At 31.9% G+C, this 23,615-nt stretch overlaps 2 pseudogenes; both read right to left on the bottom strand.

Moving 5' to 3' along the window:
- LOC125877240 (cell differentiation protein rcd1-like) overlaps nucleotides 1-2,106 on the bottom strand; it is a 42,785-nt pseudogene extending 40,679 nt beyond the window's left edge.
- Nucleotides 2,107-2,112: 6 nt separating this feature from the next.
- Nucleotides 2,113-22,871, bottom strand: LOC125877239 (cell differentiation protein rcd1-like; annotated as a pseudogene).
- Nucleotides 22,872-23,615: the final 744 nt, after the last annotated feature.

The raw sequence follows: 23,615 nt of genomic DNA, 5'->3' as shown, positions 1-23,615 counted from the left end.
GAACTAGGAGTTATGACTGCTCAAAGTTGGCTGAAAACTCACTGATTTCCACACTTAGCCAAATTTCCTGATTTTTTTTTAAAAAAATTTTCCAAAAAAAAAAATATGACTATTTCCAAATTTCAAGCTCCTTCAAAGCCACTTCAAATTGTCGGATGTTACATAAACACCCGTGTAGTTTAAGTGCTAAAGGAAGTTGTGCTGCCAAGTTTAGGAGATTTTATGTGTTTTCTCAACACAAAATAATACATTTTTTTGTACTAAAAGTCATGAAATTTGTCCAATTGATTTACTCCATTCTCTTATGTGAATGTGGTAGCAGAACATAATGTGTCTGAAATGACAAGTGGTTAAATGTATGAATATGTGTGTGGTAAAATATTAGTGATCATTATTGTGGTAATTAAAATGAAGAATATTATGGGTTCTAAGATGGTCCTTCAAATGTGAAGGTAGTTTTTTGCCATCAAAGTGGTATGAAAGGTTATTGGGCACGTTATTGTTGGTGCAACCCAATTTGAAAGTTTTGTAAATCTTCCATCAAAATAAAGAAATACAAAGTGGTAGTACATTTAGTACTTTTAAAGTTATATTGAGGTGGATCTGATAAATTTGATAATGTCAAAGTATGACAATGAGTTTCTAATAAAAACTTATGGGGAATGTACAAATGGTTATGGTCATTTCTTGAGGAGAATGTGACTTGTGTTCATATGGATAAGGACATGTTCATGTATGGTTGGATAACATCTCACCTCTACAGGAGGTTTGAGAGATTGAAAAGAAATATTTTGACATAAACGATCATTTTGATCATATACTTCGAGTACTACACAAATATTGTGGTATGTTTTATTATGAACCATTGGAGGACAAAAGAAAGAAATAATTCTTTTCTATAAAGATTGTGGCCATGACCAAAATAAATATTGTTGCGTGGCCACACAAATTTGTCATTGATTGTCAAGAAACAAGTCTTGCATGTAATAATTTTAACCATGACAATAACAATATTTTTTTTCCTTGAAGGAGATGGTCACCATAAGAATGGAGTTGTGAAATTTGTGGTAGTTCACAAAATTAATTGAGAGTTCCGGAAGGGTTAATTTGTTACTATTCGGAGGAATGAAATTGTTCGTAATGTTGGGGTTGCAGTAAGTCTCAAAAGAAACTTTGTAAGTTTCGGAGGAATAGAAAAGAAAAAAATTATTATATTGACACTATATTATGAGAAGATCTAATATCTTTAGATTCCTACACTCGAAGTGGGTTATAAATATTTAGGTCTAAGATTACCAATTTTTTCCTCTTGTTTGTTGTTTACAAATATGGGCATGATGATGGAATAACATGCAAAAGTAACTATAAGTTTACTAGAATAAATATCAGTTGACATAATCGGTTGGCCATTTCCATTTAAATGTGATGCAAAAGAAATTGAGAATTCACGTGACTATATGTTGAAGAAATAAAGGATTCTTCAAGAATTCTCTTTGTGTTGCTTGTTCTCATGATAAAATGATCATTGTATCAGCTAAGGTTGAGATTGTATCCCTTGAAATTATTTGAAACATATAAAAAGGTGAATATGGGTCCGTTCACCTGCCATGTGGACAGCTTACTATTATGATTTAATAGATGCATATGTGATATAGTCACATGTGCGTTTGTTATCGACTTACAAATTGATTTTTTGTAAGGTTGTTTGCTCGTTAAATTAAGAGCATAGTTCCAAACTATAAAATTATGTTGATAATGTTGGTTGGTTTAGCAAAAATTGTATGCCTCCAATTATAGCTAGACCATTGATTATGAGAACAACACTCTCAGACAAAATTTGGTACGAGATGTGTTTATTTAACATGTACACATCAAGCCAACAAGGTTCTCCCATCACAATTGGTTCAGGGTCAGAAACCAAATGATATCCATCTAAAACTTTGATGTGTGCACATATGATTTTATTGCTCCGCCATGCTCTGACAAAATAAAACCAAAACTCCTTCACCTGTCAAAAATAAATATATATAAAAAAAAACAAAAAGCCAATTCACTCAAACACCAAAATGGTACAGTAAAGAAAACAGCAAGGACAGATGAGTTCATTCCAGCTGAACAAAGCCACAATTCAGCAGACAACAGAGCAAAAGTATCAGTTTCAACAGTTGAAAAGTTAACTTAAAAGCTACTCAGGTCATTATTTATTGTTTTTTCCTACAAAACAAGTTCACTTCTTTCCCTTAATCTTTGAAATTGGTTTGTTCTGCATTGCAATATTCTTGATAGTTGATACTGTCTTCATTCAGGGGAAAATAGACGTCCATAAACATTGAAATGTAGCACCTGCAACATCCATGCCGTTTCGTGGTCATCCTACAAAGACATATACAAAAGTTTTACAATTATACACATTAAGTTGTGACAGTATTTAAAAAGATCTATATCGACAATACAGATTTAAGGTCTTCTAAGAAGAGCAGATGAACTCACACGAAGAATGTCCTTAAAGGTGTTGTCAAATAGCTGAGGAGGAACTTGGCGTATGAATGCCTCAGATGGCCTGCATTGTGAAGGTTGATCAAATAATAAATCCAAGAGAGATATAGATGTTACTTATTAAGAAAATCACAATTATACATAAAACTTGAGCAGTAAGGACGAGAATGTTTAGCCGATGAACTTGAATACATCTGAAAGACTAAGAAAACATTGTATCACATACATTAGATGCAGCAAACAAGGTTTTTCAGTAAGTTTCTGTACCACTCGGTACAAGACCTGTACTATCGAGTAGAAGCGTTCAGGCGTAGCACAACAATAGGACATTCCCTTCTCTTGCATCAGAATTTTCATAACTATGAGAGTTGCAACCTGTGTGGATGTACAACATTCATTTCATATGATCCAAGAAACAACATATCACCATAAACCAGAAAAGTCATTCAGAAACACTATTTATAAAACATAATGGTAAATCAGGAGTGACAAACATATCACTAGGTATACCATGTGGCTTAGATGCATGCAGGGCAGAGTCAGGGGAGCAGAAGGAAGATCATCAAACTACCATTCACCTGATAATTACACTGTTTTATGTATATACAGTAGATATTGAATCTCGTTGACTTATTCCTATGTTTACTTCTTAATATTTTGAATGTCTCTTATTAAAATTTGCTTACTCCCATAAACTTTTGAACTTTATTCCCATATTCCAATTTTTCATTCGAAAAATGCATGTTTATTCAGGTAATACAGATACATTCTTATGATGAATAACAATAAAACTAAAATACATCATTCTGTGGTTACCTTAGAATCACTCTGAAGAATGTAGATGGAAAGAAACTCGTAACTTCTAAGCCTAAAATCAGTATATAGCAGGCTAACCTTCCGTGACAGTTCATCGCATAGATCCATGCACTCCAGGCACGAAGGAACCACTTCCGTTTCCAGGAAAAAAAGAAGAACCTTTGGTCCATATGTATCATCAAACTGCACCAGCAAACAATATATCAGAATTATGAAGTAGGCACTTCCAAAAAATAGAATAATTCTACAAATGTATGATCAGTGATCAAATTATCAATACAAGATGCCACATATATATTTTATTGCGATAAACAATTCAAGAAATGCAGATGATGATCAGCAATATTTATATGCACACTATGTCTGGTAAGATACTATAGATCGAACCTAATCAAGTTTTATAATACAGCAGAGTTATACCTAACATCTTTTCTTTGGGGGATCAATATCAGGAATGCAGTTTGTCCAAGGATAAACTTAATTCAAATTCTATGACAAAATCAAACCTGAATAACCAAAAAAATTAAATTGTACCAGTCTCTTCTAGGGGTTATTACTCATTTTTGTACTTGTTTTGTTTTCCAACTTTAACGAGGAAGAGTAGGAGGAGGGGAGGTAAAAGATGATGGAAAAATAGTATATTTCTTTAGTTCAATCCACTTTATCAAACAATCAGTGATAATTTTGATTAGTCCACCAAAAAGAAAATAAAAACAAGAATAGTTATGCTTGAAAGTGAAAAGTAATAAAAGTTGCTTATACTTTTCTTATGGATTTATAAGATACATTTGGTCTTTTGATAAAAAAATAGGATATTTGAGACAAGGTAGGAGTGACTTCAGCGGAAGACTAGACGCACTCTGAACATGTGATGAGGAGATGCACGGATGCCCTAGTGGGGGAGTTGCTATGGATGGATTTAGTAGAGGTAGAGGTAGACCAAAAGTGTATTGGGAGAGGTGATTAGATGGGACACGGCACAGTTGCGGGTTATCGAGGACATGACCTTAGATAGGAAGGTATGAAAGATACAAATTAGGGTAGAAGGTTAGTAGGTAGGAGTGCATCCATTCTAGTAGGTAGGAGTGCATTGTCTTGCTGCCTTTACAGGTAGTCGTAGGACTACTCTCATAGTTTCATGTTCTTCGATTTATTTTGCTATCTATGGTTTCATGTAGTTAGATTATAGTGTCATTTTGTTCTTGTACTATTCTGCTTCTATTTGTCGTTATTGTTACAATCTATTGTCTCTTGTACTTCCATTACGTCTGTTGTAGACTGATTTTGTTTTGAGCCGAGGGTCTAGCGGTAACAACCTCTCCACCTCACGTAGAGGTATGGTCTGCATTTACTCTACCCTCCCCAAACACTACTTTATGGGATTCTCCGGCATATGTAAACAACAAAGTATAACTAGTGAACACATTCAATCTTGAAGAGAACTGGAAAAAGTAAATCCATGAAATGAATGTAGTGACAACAGTGAAGAGAGCGTGTGTATATTTGTTCAAATTGACAGATACCTTTGCTAGGGCACCGAGAACACCCAGGCTGGTGAGCCTCAAATACTCCAAAGGCTTGTCGTCTCCACTAGGCTTGAGAAATGGGTAGAAATAACATGGTATTTTAGCTGCAAAATGAAAATACTAGAAGAGGTAACTGTTCCTCACACAACAGTAAAAACATTTCTTATAGGCACAAAGTTAGAGTTTGAGGTAAACTAGAGCATTAAAAGGACATATTTCCATCGAAAAGAACTTGCAGGCGCATGATCTGCTTTCTCACCGCAAAAATGATAATGAAATCAAATTTATCTTTTTGAAAGACTGAAGACATGAAAAAGAGGACTGACGTGGGAAGAATTTGTTCTTCCACTCACTTTGAAACCTAGTCACCTGAATCTTTCCATATTCGTACAAAAACTTGACTCACTCTTACTAGTCATTTGGCTTTGGCCTAATTTTCACTGACTTACCTTCTATAAGCTCCTTTCTTGTTTCTGGATTTTTGGCCATAACCTGTAGAATATATCCATAAAAGAATTAATAAGGTAGATACATATAACAAAGTGGCGGAAAATTGGTGTCAAGAAATAAGTAATAACACATATCAAAACTTCATTTCATGACGGCCTCATCTCAACAGAAGCTTGTTGAAAAACTAGTTACAATTGAAAAATCATATTCCCCGAGTATGTTAGTTTTTGAGAATTATATGTTGTTCATACACTTAACTAAAGTGAATATGAAGAACATTGCACCACAAAAGTAAATAATAATAATGAAGTACTCAATACTTACTTTCAGTTACTTATATAGTGAAATGTTCTTACAGAGAATGAATGTTATAGAGAACATATAATATAACATAACATGAAATATCGGTTATAGTGAAATATTGTTATATAAAATGAATGTTATAGAGAGGTCTGACTGTGGTATGAGCTGTTGTTGGCCCAAACTATTTCGGGATTGAGGCATAGCTGTTATTGTTTTTGTTGTCCACGAAGATCATGTTAGTATGAACTGTGCCTGTTTACTTTTCTATTTACTGATGTATAATTTAGGAGATTTTAGTATGAACCTGAATTTTATTGTATCGTATTGTTGCAGATATGGTAAAAGTATTAATGGAAGCACATCTAGAGCTCTCAATGACAGTTGATAATTCAAATACTAGCTTTGCATACAGCTGCAAACCAAGAGCATATAGAGCAGTTTGTTCCACCATAGCTAAAAGTAACGGAAAAACAGCATTGCATTCTGCCGCAAGAAATGGGACATAAAAAGGGGTAAACTGCACATCATATGGCTGTCAAAGGACAAAATCTTGAAGTTGTGGACAAGCTAACTAGAGCTGATCCTTCATTGATAAATATGGTTGACAATAAGGGAAAAATCACCTTGCATATTGCTGCTCGAAAAGGCAGGGATCAGGTATATTCTTTTTCTAATACAACAACAATCATGTCTGCTATATGAATCCTCACTTTCCATATTGTATGTACTTTTTCAAATACATTTAGATATTTGTATCTTGTCGAATTAAGGAAACATGGCATGTATGTTTAGCATAGATTCCATTTTGAGAGAATTGAAAAAGCACTATTTCGTTAAAAGGTTCTTTACAACTTCCCTTTCTCAATGTAGCATTTGCTTGAAATAGTTTCCAAAATAACCGTTTTTCGCATTTTAAACCAACAAGGGAAAGTACACTTGTTTGATGGGATATTACTGACCTGAAACAAAGCAAGAGCATTACACGCTCGAGTTGACTCCTTCATAGATATCATTGGGGGTGACAACTTCCAATACACTGATATGACTTCCTGAAATTCATAAGACAAACATTATTACACATTCACAACTTCTTGCACATCAAAACGTGTTCTTTCATCCAGAAACTTTTCTGCTAGGAACTTCTCTCTCTAAAAAAACTTTGCTCTCACTTCTCTCTAAAACTCTACACACCAACGGTAACTATGTAAACAGGGGAACTCTTATCCCCAATCCACCTGCTGCACCCAACGGAAACTTGACAGCAACCCATTCTCAACCACAACACCTGAGCAAACAACACCACAACACCTACTATTCACACCCTTCCTGTTTCCTGAAGCGACACTTTGTTCCACTCCTTTCATTTATACTTTAAGCACGATTGCTATAAGAAGATCATTGCTTACTCAGTTCTTTCAATTTCTACCGGAGAACTCAATACCGACAACAATTCGAAGGGGGAATATGACTCACACAAGCGTGCAAACAATCCCAAAACACAACTCCCTCAAAATCAACCCAAAGTATCCTCCAATTTCGATAGGCAAATACAGAAATCAGACAAAAAAAAAGCTATTGTCTATCAACAACATCAAGAGCTTAGTTAAAATTGGGTTGATTTGGGTTTTGATCCGTTATATAACTCATGACCTAACCCATTTTGACTCAATCCTTTTTGACCTAAGCAAATTTGAATTGGGTTGGGTCTTGACCCGATTGTTGTCTTAACTCATCATGACTCGTCCAAATTAAATCCAACCCGTCCAATTGTCACCCCTAGTAACTGATCACTTGGCAAATTTGGGAGAATCTCATAATAGAAAACCTTAGTTTGCTACCTGCTTCTATCAGGGGCTTTGTTGAATTTGGATCAACAAGGAATTTCTAACTTCAGGTTCAAACAAAGGAATGACCATTTTGTGACTTATGATGTTGGTCTTGGATAGTTATATTGATATTGTCTTTGTGCATAACATCAACTTGTATATGTGGTTTACCTCATCTTTTTTCTTGTTCTGGAGGCTATGGTCTATGTCCTCCTCCAAGTACTTATTTTCTTCTTTAATTTAATATACAGGTTGGGGTCAATGCCAAAACCCCCCACAAAAAAAGTTAAAGATGTAATTAAGTAACTCCGACTGCATTCTCTCTAATCATCTAACCTTTTAAATTAGATGTCACATAATTTAACATGTATGGTATCAAACATTTTCTCTCCATAACATTTTAAACGTTTAGATGAGAGGTCACAAAATCCCAACACAAACTCTAAAAAATCCAGTTTAAGATTATTCAACAAAATATAAATCCACAAAAATTAAAGAGGTATACCATCAAAAGCATGTAAAACTGCATTGGAGGTGTTCCACAGCAATGGAGCTAGATCTTCGCATGTATCTCGCTTCTGAAATATATAACAAAAGTCACCAACTCAGAATCTAACAATTACAAGCACTTTAAGAAGGTACAATAAAAGGAGGAGTAGTCTGTTTGACCAAACTTTTAAAATCTCCTTATTTGAAAATTGTTTTTTGTCGGACATGCTTAGGGAATAAATATATTTAAAGAGTAACAACTTGTGTTTAGCTAATCAATTTAAAAAAACACTTCTGTCAATATTAGACCAGCAATTTGTGTTTTACTAAGGTTATGAAGTTTTTTTGGAAAATACATTTTTAGCTTTTGAAAAATAGTTTTCTACTCAATAATATTTATTTTTTACCTAACAGCTTGATCAAACATGACAATTCTCTAGAATAAGCCCTTTCTTCAATAAAAAAAAAGCACTTTTGATCAAGGTAGCTTGGCCAGACAAGTAAGTTAATTTTCACTCAAATATTTAAGTTATATGAAAAAAATTCAAAATGTTTTTTTTCTTTAGCTTATGATAGCTGTATTTAAGGTTAGATAATTTATATTTACTTGGTGCTTGGTTTTGTGTTGGGGGGAATCATTGGGTCTGATTGAAGGAGGGTTGGATCGAAACTTGAAGCTGAAGAGCAAAGGAGTTGTAGCCAATTTTAGATATTTGAGGAAAACTTCAGATGAATATTTGAGGACATTTTGTCCGAAACGTATGTCCTAATAATGTTTTTGGAAATTTCAGATTCGCTAGTCTAATATTGAATGTAAAGTGATTATTAGACTTATAAAAACATATAAACTTCGCATGTGCATTAAATTAGGGTCGTCGAATTGGTTATTTGTGCACTTCCCCTCAAATAAACTTCGCTAGTGAGGTCTATGGATCGTAGTCAATATACTGAAAGTGCACTGCAAAGCCTAAGTTTGACGAAGGGAATTCACAAGCAGTAGAAATTTCTATGGATCATGATTTGAATTCGTGAAAAAAGTCCTGAGACTGCAAATTCTTTGAAATCTACGAAGGGGGTCTACGACCCGTAAAGGAAACTCAGACCATCATCCCTAAGTTTCAAAGGGTGTAGTTGGTACAAAGGGTCGGTTACTGCTCTCACTTGTTTATTCCTTTCAACATTTTTCTCCTTAATTATGTTTCTCGTAGGCATTAGCAGAGGGGACACTCATTGTCCCCTCGACTCCTAATGTACCCCAATCTCGGTTAGTCCTAACATCAGTCTAACACAACTCACTAGTTGGATGTTGTTAGATTAAAATATGTTTAGCTCATTTAAGATTGAGGCTTTTACTTCAAGTCGCTAGTCTATCAACCTGATGGATTAGACTAACCTATAATGCCAAACAAAAATGTTTTTTTTTTCTTTCAATAGGTATAAAATTGGGTGGATAGTCTTTATCCGGCTTAGCGAGATTTTAGGGGTTTCAAAAAGTATTGAGAGTCTTTGTAACAAAATTCATACAAATTCTGTCAAAACATACTATTTACGTACAAATTTTTATTGTATAGAATTTAGTCGTACAACTTGCGTACAAATTTTGTTGTATACAAATTCGCTTAGAACATACAACTTATGTACAATTTATATACAATTATGATGTTGTATGTATTTTATTTGTTGTTGAATTTATTTTGTATGTCATGTCTATTTCATTGTATACAACTTATTTATGTCTTCCTCTTCGAGTTTCATTGTGAAATTTCAATGAAAAACAAATCCCTCTAATTACAATTTAGATCTAAACTCTAAAGTATGCCATCAATAGTTTGCAATAACAACTCAATCCGAATAAATTACAATTTCGCAAAAAAAAAAAAATCACTTTGATTTCAAAGCTTCCAACTTTTTAATGATTGTCAATGGAGCTGTTTAATAAAGTTATATGTAGCCTAAAATTGAGAAAATTGAAGTTTTATTTCTTACTTTGTATACAATTGATAAATATAATTACGTTTAGGTAATCAAATGGGAATTTCCCTAATATTGATAATTAAGTTTATAATTTACCAAAAATACTTTTATTCGTCTTTCTTACAACAAAAACATTGTCTTTATATTGAAAAATTTAGTTGATTGTGTTCATGTTACTCAAGAATTGCATTAAGATTCTGTCTTAGTTATAGAAATGACATTCCTAATTTTGATTAGTGACAAAATTAAATAAATTTCTCTTGTTAGAAAAATTGAAATGCTTACCTTTAGGCTATCTTGCGGACCGCTTAATTAGGGCTTGTATATGCCCTTTTTGGTACATATAACATGTCAAATAATATATAAAAAAAGAAAAATAATCATATGAGAGATTCTACGAATTGCTAGCAAAAATTCACTCAATGTGAAATTTAATGGTCTTTCTAAAATAGCATATATAAAAAATCACAGATCTATAAATTTCTTTGCATTTGTATCTCAAAAATGCGTAACAAGCACATATATGATAAACTAACACGAACATAAAATGTAAACAAATTAATAAATAAAAATGTATTACATAAAAAAATTTAAAAAACATTTGAAACATGTCTTGTACCTTGATGAGTTCATACATGACTTCTTCGCGAAGATTACCATCAAGGAGTAATAACACCAATTGATTTGCTGTGAGACCATCTAAGTCATGAGGATTTTTTTGCGTATCCATAGGAGGAGAAGAAATGTTGCACAACGATGACAATGATATCAATGTAGATTCCAAAAATGGTGACTCTGAAAAATTCGTAAAGGAAAAAATTCCCCTTTTGATTTTTTTTTTTCAAATGAGAAAGTAGACAATAAAAAAAAGTGTTTTGACTCTTTTTTTACGGTGAAAGATAAAGAGTTATTTGCTCAAGTCTTTGAAAGAACTCAGTAGGAGATGGACAAATGTCTAATTATATTTAATTTTTTGGCTTATGCAGCTTCTTACAATTAGGGGAAAAAGTTATGTTTTATAGTATATTTACTATTCAACCCCTTCTAATTTAAATGACACTCCTTTTATTTTTAGACCAAAATGGATGTTATTTTATGTAGAGATTTAAGTTTTGTATGTATTGGTTTTAAAAGGGTGCGAATAGAAATAAAGAGTTGTGATATTTTTGAAGAGTTGTGACTTTTTCAAAAGGTTATGACTTTTTCAAAAGGTTGTGACTTTTCTGAAAAGTTGCGATTTTTCAGAAAGGTTGTGACTTTTTCGAAGGGTTGTGACTTTTCAGAAAGGTTGTGACTTTTAAAAAGGTTGTGTTATTTCCAATAAGGCTTAATAAGCACATGTTCATACTATCCTTTGTTGTCTATAAATATAGGGGGTTCCTCTTATTTTTAAGCAACTGATTTTCTCAACTTCCTCTTATTCTGCACAAACAAATTCTAGTGTACTTTACTGTCTTTAAGTAGTTCGCTGACGCTGTGATTTTAGGTACCAATACATCAGTGATAAGATTTTTCTAGTATGGTAGGAAATATTCTATTAACCTTGGGTACTTGATGAAAATAATTTCCTTAATGACACACTGTGCATTTAGTGGGCTTGATTTTGTTCTTTTCAATATTTTTTCTGTTTTGTTGCAAATTATACTTTCTTTACTGGTTTTAACTTTTACTTCAACTCGAGATAATAACTCAAATGATCATTCAATTAAGTTTTCTTTGAGAAAATCAACTTTCTTTAATATATAAGTTGAGTGACTTTGAGGTTATAAAAGAATGCTGAGTGACTTTCGGTGAAAAGAACCCTTGCAATTGGTTGAGTGACTTTGAGGTTCTAAAACAAGATTGACTGGCTTTCAATGAGAAAAACCCTTAGTTTAGCGACTTTGAAGTTATAAAGGAAAAGTGAATGACTTTATGAGAGAAAAACCCTTAATTAAGTGGTCATCTTAGATATTATCTGTTCAACTCAACTAGTCCACTAACCTGGTAGATTGGCCTAGCCTATGAGGCCAAACGAAAAAAAAAAGGAATTATTTTCTATAGGTAGAGAAATTGGAGAGTCCTCATCCAGTTTAGCGAGATTTTAGGGGTTTCGAAGAGTAGAGAGTTTTTTTAAAACAAAATTTATACAAATTCGGTAAAAAAAAATACTACTTACATATAATTGCATACAATTTTTTGTTGTATACATGTTCGGCCAAAATATACAACTCATATACAATATGTATACAATTTTGTTGTTGTATGTATTCGTATGTCATTGTATACAACTTATTCATGTCTTCCTCTTAGAGCTTCAATACTAAATTTCAATGAAAACCAATTCCCTCAGATTAAAATTGAGATATAAACTCCAAGGATATTATCAATAGTAGTTTAAATTACACCCAATCCGAATAAATAACAATTTTGCGAAAGATCACTTTGATTTCAAAGCTTCGAAACTTTTCAATGACTATCAATGGAGCTTGTTAATAAAGATTAAATTTCTTAAACTCACAAAATAAAAATAATAGCTCTTTTTTGACTCATTTGACTTGAATTCAAGAATCTATTGGTTTGTGCCTTTGTGGAGTAGAAATTAGAATTAGCTTTTGCAATTATAAGGTTGAAAACTGATTTGAACTTGGATTTGTTCGAAACCTACTTGGAGGATTGAAATTACACTTAAGGACTCATATTATTAGAGCCTAAATTGAGAAGATTGAAGTCTAATTTCTTATTATGTAAACAATTGATAAATATATTTATGTTTGGTAAATATATGGGAATTTTCCTAATATTGATAATTAGGTTTATAGTTTTACATGTATCGGTTCAATTCTGTTCGGTTTTAAAGTTATTGGTTCGATATATCAGTGATCTCTTTGTAGACATGCTAAGCCGTTATAGAACCATTAAGATACTAACTTATCGACTATTTACTTGTCGGTTTGATTATTAGTTTAACCGTTAAGATTTGACAGAAAAAATAATAATTAAAAATCACTCAAAAACAAGGTGACAAACCAAATGAAACATGCACATAAGTTGACAGATTGCATCTTGCTCAAAAGTAAATACTGACACATTCTAGAATAACCAAAAGTTCCAAATCACAACTAGAAATAAAAATATGAAACTAAATCCTAAGTCAAAAACTTTATGTACTAAATGATATAAATATAATTAATTAATTTATTATCAGATTATTGGTTAACTTGTTAAAAAAAAAACCCCAAATCTTGAAGAACCGGTAACCCATTTATAAAACGGTTAAAGGCTTTTCGTTTGTTTGAGACACTGACATGATAAGTATCGTGAGCCTCTCTACATTTTTTTGGGATTCTCACATTGGGCACATGTTTTATCACAAGTTTAGCAAGGACCAAGCTCAATACTCGATGCTTATCAATTACTTTTAAACAACTAATCCGAACATATTCAGAGTTGATGAATTATATGTAAGTTGAAAAAAAAATTAAAATGGGTAATACATAGGATTAATAAATAAATAAAGTAAAATACTAAAGCTCTAATTAATAAGAACTTACAAAATAGTATCAACACTTTCTAACTCATCATAAATTAAATCCTGACAAAACAAATACTAGTCTAATAAATATAATTCCATTACAATTAGAGATAGATAAATTTGTTGACTTTCAATTAGTACATACATTTTGTATGATCTTGAAACAAGAAAACATTCATTACATTATTTTCCCTAAATAATATGGTCTATATATTTATTATGATTCAATAAATAAGAATTACTTTTTCTTTAATGTGAGAAAAACAAAGGGGATCACTTAAATTTCATTCTCATGAATTTGAGAATGCATCCTCCCTTTTCAATTTTGTCCAATTCATCACGTAATTATTCAAATATTATTTCTAATATTTAAGAAGTTTGCACAAATTAACATTGAATTATACATGTGCAACGTACGTGTCTAAAATTAGTTTTCAAATAAAAGGTTAAATTGAGGTCATGTTGAATTCTACATCATGCCCATTTTGGGTAAATATGACATATTTTCTTATAATATAGAAAGAGAAAACTAATTATATCATCATAAATTCTATAAAGACCACTAATAAAAGTTCATTCATTGTGAAATCTAATATCCATTAAAAAAATATCACGAAAAAAATCAATGATCGATGAACTTTTTTGCCTCTCTATTTCACTCATCGAACGACTATCAAGTACAAAAAAACAATATATAACAAACATATATATAAAAATTAACACTTATATAAAATAGATATATAATAAAAAATAATTTAAAAATTAAACGTGCCATATACCTTGTAGAGGTTATGCATGACATATTCATGAAGAATATCATAGATTAATAGCACCAACTGATTTAGAGTGAGAGCACCCAAGTCAGTAGGATTTTTCTGTGATGTCAATGATGACGATGATCCCAATGTTGATTCAGTAAATGGTGACTCTGGTAGATTCTCCATTGAAAAGTCTTAAAAAAAAATTATTCACTTAAAAAATCTTCCAAATGAGAAAGGAGACACTAAAATGACGCGTTTGATTTTCTTTCATAGTGAATGACAAAGAGTAATTGTTTGTTTACCTTTAAAAGAAACTGAAGAAGGAGATAAATAAATGTAGTTATATTTATAGTGTCGCCTTTGTTGACATGATAGAGCTCAGATCCTCAAGAAAGATGACGACGATACAATTGAGAGAGTTGAAGAAACAATGATTCATTATTATAGATGATGAATAATGTAACGCTTGAGAAATTTGTCGGAGTAAACAAAGTAAAGAAAGACTTAGCCTTTCAAATTCCAACCACGTGGCTTCGGGTGGGTGGGACTAGGCTGATCCATTTTGACAAATCTAAGCGTAAGTAAGTCTTTTTTATTTCAGACATGGGCAGACTCACTATATATTGGGCCGCTCAATATTTCTTTTGGGCTTCTCACTTTGGTCAAATGTTTTATCAGAAGTTTAGTAGAGGACCAAACTCAAAATAGACCCAAAGTTTCTCATCCACACAACAACAACATTATACAACATCTCATAATACTAGTTTTGGAAACATGCGTTGTACGTTTATCCCAAAAAATTTAATTAAATTTTGTATTGAAAATGACATATTTTATACGTTTCAAATCTATTGATATTTACTAAAAAAAATATGATCATAAAATACATCTTGACAAAACAAATATTAGTCTAATAAATATAATTCCATTGCAATTTGAGATAGATAAATTTGTTGACTTTCAATTAGTACATACATTTTGTATGATCTTGAAACAAGAAAACATTCATTACATTATTTTTCCTAATTAATATGGTGTATATCTTTATTATGATTCAATAAATAAGACTTACTTTTTCTTTAACGAGAGAAGAATGAAGGGGATCATTTAAACTTCATTTGAATGAAATTTGTGGTGTGATTATACTTTACAGCGAAAATAAATATCGATAGATTGTACTATTCATGAATTTGAGAATGCATCCTTCCCTTTCATTTTTGTCCAATTCATCACACAATTATTCAAATATTATTTCTAATGTTTTAAGAAGTTCTCACTAATTAGCATCGAATTATACACGTGCGTTGCACGTGTCAAAATTTGATTTTCAAATAAAATTTTAAATAGGGGTTGAATTCTACATCATGCCCATTTTGGATAAATATGACATATTTTCTTATAATATAGAAAGAGAACTAATTATATCATCTTAAATTCTATAAAGACCACTAAAAAAAGTTCATTCATTGTGAAATCTAATGTCCATTAAAAAAACATCACGAAAAAAATCAATGATCGATGAACTTTTTTGCCTCTCTATTTCACTCATTGAACGACTATCAAGTACAAAAAAACAATATATAACAAACATATATATAAAAATTAACACTTATATAAAATAGATGTATAATAAAAAATAATTTAAAAATTAAACGTGTCATATACCTTGTAGAGGTGATGCATGACATCTTCACGAAGACTAGCATCATGGATTAATAGCACCAACTAATTTGGAGTGAGAGCACTTAAGTCAGTAGGATTTTTCTGTGATGGCGATGATGATGACGATCCCAATGTTAATTTAGAAAATGGTGACTATGGTAGATTCTCCATTGAAAAGTCTTACAAAAAAATTATTCTCTTAAAAAATCTTCCAAATGAGAAAGGAGACACTAAAATGACGCGTTTGATGTTCTTTCCTAGTGAAAGACAAAGAGTAATTGTTTGTTTACCTTTAAAAGAAACTGAAGAAGGACATAAATAAATGTAGTTATATTTATAGTGTCGCCTTTGTTGACATGACAGAACTCAAGATCCTCAAGAAAGATAGCAACGATACAATTGAGAGAGTTGAAGAAATAGTGATTCAGTATTATAGATGATGAATAATGTATCGCTTGAGAAATTTTTCGGAGTAAACAAAGTAAAGAAAGACTTAGCCTTTCAAATTCCAACCACGTGGCTTCAGCTGGGTGAGACTGGACTGACCCGTTTTGACAAATTTAAGCATAAGTAAGTCTTTTTTTATTTCAGAGACGAACATACTCACTATATATTGGGCCGCTCAACATTTCTTTTGGGCTTCTCACTTTGGTCTCATGTTTTATCAGAAGTTTAGTAGAGGACCAAACTCAAAATAGACCCAAAGTTTCTCATCCACACAACAACAACATTGTACAACATCTCATAATACTAGTTTTGGAAACATACATTGCACGTTTATCCCAAAAGTTTAATTAAATTTTGTATTGAAAATGACATATTTTATTCGTTTCAAATCTATTTGTATTTACTAAAAAAATATGATCATAAAATATATCTTGACAAAACAAATACTAGTATGATAAATTTAATTCCATTACAATTTGAGATAGATAAATTTGTTGACTTTTAATTAGTACATACATTTTGTATGATCTTGAAACAAGAAAACATTCATTACATTATTTTTCCTAAATAATATAGTGTATATCTTTATTATGATTCAATAAATAAGACTTACTTTTTCTTTAATGAGAGAAGAATGAAGAGGATCATTTCTTAATGAAAAGCTTATCTTTAGCCTCAAGAATGGTGAAAAATGAGTAGGAGTTGTCTGGGGTTCATTCCTTAGCTCTAAAAGTCAAAAAGTGAATAATGAGGTCGTTAGGGGTTTATTAACGACTTTAATTCGCGTCGAGCCCGCCACAGCGGTCGTCACCCCGCTGTAGCGGCCCTGCCAGAGTGGCAAAACCCAGCGCCAAAGCGGATTATGCGAGATAGAGAGCTAATTCAAGAATTCCAAAATTCTCATTTCACAACACACTTCTAACCCACGACGCTCAGAAAATACCCTTTACGCTAAGATCGATTTCGAGAGTTCTACTCGCCCGAATTCAATTTCGTAAAGTCGTACGGATTCTTTAACGAGTTATCTAACTACTCATGTAATCAAAATCATAAATGATTCACCCGATTGTTACCAGATTTCCCTGCACCTCAAAGACTCCGATTTCGTCCAAATCTGGACCAAGTTGGGAAAAATCCAAATACTACGAAAAAGTTTTCTGGCCCTAAATTTTCCCCCGTTGGCTTTTCTATAACGACGGGAACATGTCGTTATAAAATCTTAAAATTTTAAATTAAATTTTTGGAGGTTATGAATATAAAAAGTATGAAAGTTATTGATATAAAGAGTAACAATTGAATAAAAAATTAAACCTAAGATGTGAATATTTAATAATAATAATAATAATAATAATAATAATAGTAAATGAAAGGGTATAAGTTTCATAATATAAAAACTAATAAATAACAGATGTATAACACAAGACATGCTAATATTTTTTGAAAAAGAATTTGAATGCATTGATCTTCAATTCGTTTAGTTTTAAATAATGAATATTAAATTTATATCTATTGAATTTAATAGATTTAATAATATTATAATATATTATTTGAGTTATGAATTTGAAAAGACATAAAAATAATAGAGATTATTAAAAATTAGAGTTATGAAGATGATAATGCGTGAGTTAAAGCCACAAGATTAATGAATATTATTAGAATATAAGTTATGAAAATGAAGAGGTGTAGTTAAGAGGTATTTTCGTAATTCAACTTTTGACTCAGATTCTTTCCAATTTTAGTAATATATATATATATATATATATATATATATGAGATAATCATCTTAGTTTTCTTAATCAATTGTTAATTATGCGTTTTGTGTGAATGCTCCATAAGAAGTTGATATTATTGGGACTGTATTATATTTGGTACTATTGGGATTGTTGGAAGGCTAAAAGAGTGTAATTTATTCAACTCCTAAATTTTGTAGTTCTTCATTTTTCTACTTTCTGGTAATTAAAATCCAAGCTTCACTATGCTTCATTTTGGCATAGACAAGATAAAGATTTAGAATTAACAATTTTAAGATCCAATATGAATGCAATTACAACTGCTAAAGGAAATTACATCTTTCACAATACTCTTCTCTCGACTAATTAAAGAGGGTGATTTAATAAATATAACTCATGAGAGTTATTTAAAAAACAATTCTACAAATGAACCGAAATCAACATATATATTTTGATTCTTACTTCACGCGAGCAATCAAATATTATTATTAGATAAAATCAAAGAAATTAGCAAGTCATAACATTCTTGCAATTAATACAATTTCCTCCTCTTCTTCAAATCAGAAACATCAAGCATCTTAATGGAGTAATACTCAATCCTAAGTAACTGCATAAAAACAAAGGAAAAAAAGTAAGAGCTAGCGGCTTAAATGTTGAACAAAAGACGTTCATGATGTGATATGCATATATATACTTTTCATTTGTTCATGCTAGTAGCATTTTTAACTGCATTTGTTGCCCCTTGTGTCGTGACATAATTATTAGCAACCCAAAAATCCCTCATAATCAGGCACAATTAATAACTTAAAACATATGGTTAAGAGATATGATATATGAACAATATCAATGAAATCCCTTAACAGACACATTAAAGATAAATAATGAAAAAGAAGGAGAGGAGGAGGACTGGTGGCCGGTATTGAAACTCCGAAAGAGAACCTCAATGAATTTACCATGATTCACTGATCTGGCAATTTATAAAATTTTAAAGCTACAGTTGGAAGTTAAAAAGAACTTCGAAACATTGAATTAGTTTAGGAAGATGAAAAGTTATTCTAGAGTATTCATTAGGCTGCAACAAGTGGCAATTGCAAGAAAATTAATCCACCCCTTTGTATACCCAAATACTTGATTGAATGTTATTAAACTTTAAGTATGCAACGTATGTGTCCATTCTGGAGTAGTATTGAATATGATGATTTTCTTAATTAATGATAGAATATGTAATTAATTATATTTTGTAATAATTTAATTTAGTGTAGGGGTAAACTGGTAATCTAACTTTTCATTTTAGTGCTTCCCACTTATATTAAAGTAATATAATATAATATATAATATAATATAATATAAATATATAGTAATGTATATTATAATAAATAAAATAATAATTAAATCAAAACGTTCTCGAGCATTTAACAGTTGAACAGTTAACTTAAAACATTCTTCCCTCTACTGAGGTCATTATTTGCTGTCTTTTCCTACAGAACAAGTTCACTTCTTTCCCTTTCCCTTTTACCCTTTGAACTTGATACAGCCTTCTTTGCAATCTTTTTTCTCTCTTCAATTGGCGGAACTTCCTATACACTGATGTGACTTCCTGAAATTCATATTACGCGCGCATTGACAACTTCTTGCACATCAAAATGCGAGTGTTTGATATGTTTTCGATTAGATGTCACATTAACATGTATGGTATCAAAAATGTTCTCTCTGTAACATCTTAAACTTTTAAACGAGAGGTCCATAAAAATTCAAGTTAAGATTATCTAACAGAATATAAAACCGCAAAAATTAAAAAGAGGTATACCAGCAAAAGCATGTAAACTGTATTGAAGTTGTTCCACAACAGCAGAGCTAGAACTTTGCATGAATCTTTCTTCTGAAATTTGTTAAAAAAGTCACCAACTCAGTCAGAAGATTAAAAAAGGACTAAAATTTGATTTACCAAATGTTTAAAATGAAAAGTGTTGTTTGTCAGAAATGCTTATCAGTACTTTTGAAGAGTAACAATTTATGTTTAACTAATTAACATGAAAATTAATTTTGATAATATTAGAGCAACAATTTTGCTTAACTTATAAGTTCAGAACTGTTTTTTTATAACGAAAATAAGGGTCCTCAAATTGGTTATTTGTGCACTTCCTCTCAAATAAAATTCGGCTGTGAGGTCAATCTAACACAAATCAGTAGTTAGATTAATATATTTCTAAGTCACTCAAATAAGTTTTTTTATGAGAAAGTCAACTTTCTTTTATATCCGTAGTTCAGTGATTTTGTGGTTATAAAAGAAGAAAATGAGTGACTTTCAATGAGAAGAATCCTTAGTTGAGTGACTTTGAGGTTAGAAAAGAAGATCAAGTGACTTTCGATGAGGTTATCGATTATCGGTTAACCTGTTAAAAATACCCCAACCTTTAAGAACCGATAACCCAAAAATAAAACCGTGAAAGTCTTTTTGTTTGTTTCAGACACTGATATGCTAACTATCGTGAGCTTCTCTATATTTTTCGGGCTTCTCATGTTGGGAACATGTTGTATCACAAGTTTAGCGGGGACCAAACTCAATACTCGATGCTTATCAATTACTTTTAAACATCGAATCCGAACATATTCAAAGTGGATGAATTATATGTAAGTTGAAAACAAATTAAATGTATAATTAAAATTGGTAAAGCATAGGATTAATAATAAAATAAATTAAGTAAAATACTAAACCAAATTAGCACTAATTAATAAGAACTTAAAAATAGTATACTAGTCTAATAAATGTAATTTCATTACAATTTGCGATAGATAGATAGATAAATTTGTTGATTTTCAATTAGTACATACATTTTGTATGATCTTGAAACAAGAAAACATTGATTACATTATTTTTCCTAAAATTATGGTGTATATCTTTATTATAATTCAATAAATAAGAATTACTTTTTCTTTAATGAGAGAAAATGAAGGGGATCATTTAAACTTCATTTGAATGAAATTTATGGTGTGATTGTACTTTATAGCGATAATAAATATCGATCGATTGTATTATTAGTGAATTTGAAAATGCATCCTTCCCTTTCAATTTTGTCCACTTCATCATACAATTATTCAAATATTATTTCTAATGTTTTAAGAAGTTTGCACTAATCAGCATCGAATAATACACGTGCAACATACGTGTCAAAATTTGGTTTCCAAACAAAATGTTAAATTGGGGTCATGTTGAATTCTACATCATGCCCATTTTGGGTAAATATGACATAGTTTCTTATAATATAGAAATAGAAACTAATCATATCATCATAATTTCTATAAAGACCACTAACAAAAGTTCATTCATTGTGAAATCTAATGTTCATTAGAAAAAACATCACGAAAAAAAAAACCAACGATCGATGAACTTTTTTGCCTCTCTATCTCATTCATCGAACGACTATCAAGTAGAAAACAACAATACATAACAAACATATATACAAAAATTAACACTTACATAAAATAGACCTTATAATAAAAATATTTTAAAAATTAAACGTGCCATATGCCTTGCAGAGGTGATGCATGACCTCTTCACGAAGACTAGCATCATGAATTAATAGCACCAACTAATTTGGAGTGAGAGCACTCAAGTCATTAGGATTTTTCTATGATGGCGATGATGACGATGATCCCAATGTTGATTCAGAAAATGGTGACTCAGGTAGACTCTGCATTGAAAAGTCTTACAAAAAAAATTATTTGTTTAAATGATCTTCCAAATGAGAAAGAAGACACTAAAATGATGTGTTTGATTTTATTTCCTAGTGAAAGACAGAGTTATTGTTGGTTTACCTTTAAGAGAAATTGAAGTCGGAGATGGATAAATGTAGTTATATTTGTAGCTTCGCCTTTGTTGACATGATATAGAGATCAATATCTTCAAGAAAGATGACGATGATACAATTGAGAGAGTTGAAGAAACAATGATTCAGTAGCTAGTAAAGAAAATGAATAGCGTAACGCTCATAAAACTTTGTCAGAGTAAACAAAGTAAAAGAAGACTGTCTTTCAAATGCCAACCATGTGGCTTCAGCTGGGTGGGACTGGATTGACCCGTTTTGACAAACTATCTTGGGCGCTCAACATTTATTTTGGGCTTCTCACTTTGTTCTCATGTTTTATCAGAAGTTTAGTAGAGGACCAAACTCTGAATAGACCCAAAGTGATACAATTCTCACAAGAGAAACGACGATAATATGTGGAGATCGAAAGACAATAAAGTAAAGATAGATAGATGACACACAAGAGGAAACAGAAGGCAACCAAAGGGTATATTAAACTCAATGACCTCGATTCGTTGATCCAACTATAGCACCTAACTCTTACGATGACCTCAAGGGAATCAATATCCTAAGTAACCAACGTTTCTAACAAAGTTCAACAAAAGCTTAACCAAGCTCTCAACACTCAAACATGAGTTTTCAGTTTTCAACATTCAAAATAATCTAGTTTAAAATGAACCCAAGCTAGCTATTTATAGGTTTAAGATAAAAGAGCCCAAAAGTGACCCGGAATGACAAAAGGGCGAGCTGGGTCGGGTCGCCTAGTGGGTTCGGCGATCCTTCCTTCAACTCGACGAGACTTCCTACTGGGTTTAGCTCTTAGACACGTTCAGTAAATTTGGGCAAGTTGGGGTCATCGCCCCAAGTCATTGGGCGATCCACCGATTGGTTCTGACTCGCCAAAATGTTCAGTTGCAATCTTCAAGGCGTGGAAACCCTTTTGTCAACAGTACCAACTCGAGCACCTCCATCTTCATGAATAATCCTTGCATCCTTTGAAGGTCTTGAGCTTGGTGTAACATCCGGTAAGTTGAAATAACTATAGAGAAGCTGGAAATCGGAAATAGTCATTTTTGGAAGGAATTAAAAATCTGGAAAATTGGTTAAGTGTAGAAATCAGTGAGTTTTGGCCAACTTTGAGCAGTCATAACTACTGGCTCAGGATGATTTAGGAGTATTTCCAGTTATGGTTGCGAAGCTTGTGCAATGATCTTTACAACGCCGCTGAGTTTGCCCGATTCCGAGTTCGTATGAGCGAGTTAGGCCCTTTGAAAGTTGGGCAGTTGGCAGGGAATCCGTCCGGAAATTTTAAGGGCATTTTGGTCTTTTCCCTAGCCATTTCTTTTTGGGGTTATATTGTGCGTTAGGCTGATTTTTGGATCATTTTTATCCCATTTTAAAGAGTGAGAGCTAGGGCTTGAGAGTGAAGAGGAGAAGAAGAAGAAGAGAAGAAGAGGAGAAAGAGGAGATCAAGCAAGTTCCTGTCGTGGATATCGTCGGGGGTGATCCCTACTAGGTATGTGAGCTCTTAGTGTTGGGTTGATCCTTTCCCCCATACACCAAACTCATTTTTATTAATGAGAAAAGATTGGATGTGTTGTTGAAGTTGTTTGGTTGTGTTGTTGAAGTTGTTGATTGTGTTGTTGAAGTCCCTTGTTGATTTAGGCATGTTTCCAGTGGTGTTTTGGGTTGAAATCTATTGTATGTTGAGGGATTTATGATTCAAAATGCTTGGGGTTGGGTCCATTGAAGTTAGGGTGGTTTAGAGTTGGGAAAAAGAGGGAGAAAAGTCGGATTTTCTGGGCAAGGGGCTGG

Source organism: Solanum stenotomum, chromosome 9 (genome assembly GCF_019186545.1).
Source record: "Solanum stenotomum isolate F172 chromosome 9, ASM1918654v1, whole genome shotgun sequence".
In the NCBI taxonomy this organism is placed as follows: domain Eukaryota; kingdom Viridiplantae; phylum Streptophyta; class Magnoliopsida; order Solanales; family Solanaceae; genus Solanum; species Solanum stenotomum.
This window is presented reverse-complemented; position numbering and strand designations above follow the sequence as displayed.